We start from the raw sequence: 1,926 nt of genomic DNA on the forward strand, positions 1-1,926 counted from the left end.
CACACACACACGCGCGCGCGCGCGGGGGGGTGCAAGGGGGGCCTACGGCCTCCCCCCCTCCCGCACCCACCCCGTCGGTAGAGGTTTTCCCCAACAGTACAATCATAGCAATAGTACAATCATGGAAGTCGTGTGCTCCTGTGCAGGGGAGGTGTGAAAGTTACTTTGAGTGAAAAGTTTAACGTTTCTGAACAGGGAAGGGTGTAGAATAATACTTAACATCATACATGTATAGCAGAAATAATACGTTAATTTTTAAACTTCTTTTGTTAATAACTTTTTAACGAAGGACGAGCGACGGTTAAAACTTGTCGGAGGTTACTCACGACCTTGATAACATATGTCAAGGTCAAGGTCATCGGTGCTGCATCCCCTATTCTAAATAATTACCAAAAATTTATTTGTAAACAAATCTAGATTTTTAAATGATTTAAGTCCAACAGAAAAAAAGAGAAAAAAAATTCAGATACAATAAAAAAAAGACCTCATTGTGTTTCCATTTATAAAGGGTATTTTAGTTAGCAGCACCAATTTTTAATAAAACAATAACCACAATAGGTTTATGTACTCTAAATAAGCTCAATAAATTTATAAAGATCCATAAAAATAAAACAGATCTGATTTGTAACAGTCACTTAGTTTATAAAATTGATTGTAAAAATTGCAATGCCTCATATTATACGCCAAACGAAAGACAGTTGCAAATAAGACTAAAAGAGCACAAAAACAACTTAAAATCTGATCTTTCCAAACATTTAGTTTCAGCATACATATTAAATACAAATCACTCAATTGATTGAAAAAATGTAAGAATCCTAGAATTTGAACATAATTATAACAAAAGACTGATTGCAGAGATGATATGTATAAGGTACCTGAGCCGAATAAGGCCCAGGCACCTTATATCTAAATAAAGCCCACTTTTAAATTTATTACTTTAGAACTCGCTTTACGCTTGCAATATATGCTTAAAAGATGTGTCATAGGAAGTAGATAAAAAAAAATTAAAGAGTTGGAATCAATAACAACACGTTTGTTTAACATAACAAAAACTTGTGTGTATGAGGCATTTTTATAACAATCCGCTGCAAAATTTACCAGTATACAATGTTTTATAATTTACTATAATTCATTATAATATTATTCAACTTCCTAACTATGGAAAATAACTAATAAATAATTTTTTTTAAATAAGTATAAGTATTTTTTTTAACATATATTTACTTATTAAATAAGGCCCACTTATGTGATTTTTATTATAGCTATTATTATTTGTTTGTTATGTGTGGAGTTTACGCCAGAGAATAATGATTTTCAATGCTACTATCGTTTAAGAAGCCAAAATTGCATTCAAATTGTTAAAAATGTTCAAAGATTGAAGAATTAATTACAAACAAAATTAAAGATAATTGTAATATTTGAGAGTAGAGTAAGTCCTAAGGAATTTTCTTTCTATGCTTAATAATCATTTTGAAACTGATTTAAAAAGAAAATGTTTACTTTCTTTGTTATTTTCAATTTATTTTTTATTTCGACCTTATTATATTCATATGCATGTAATAAGGCCATGTAAATGTCAGAATTTAATAAAATCTTTTTTTGGTTCATTTATGTATATTCTATATAAATAATATATTTTATTTTTGGGAGTGAATGAAATGAAGATTTGATTCTCACTTACAATTAGTTTATTTCAATATCCTCATAAATAGAATTTAAAAAAAATAAAATAAATTAGATGGGCCTTATTCGGCTCAGATACATCAAAGAGCAAATAAATGGAATTAATTGTAAAAAAGATATAGAGATGTTGGATGAATCACATTTTGACATCTTAAAAGAATTTTCAAATGACAACCTATAGCTAACTTTAACATACACTATTGTTTTGCGTCTTTGACATATCTGGAGACACGGTAGTGTCTC

The sequence above is a fragment of the Mycetomoellerius zeteki genome, unplaced genomic scaffold (assembly GCF_001594055.1).
Source record: "Mycetomoellerius zeteki isolate Tzet28-1 unplaced genomic scaffold, Tzet1.0 scaffold1038, whole genome shotgun sequence".
Classification (NCBI taxonomy): domain Eukaryota; kingdom Metazoa; phylum Arthropoda; class Insecta; order Hymenoptera; family Formicidae; genus Mycetomoellerius; species Mycetomoellerius zeteki.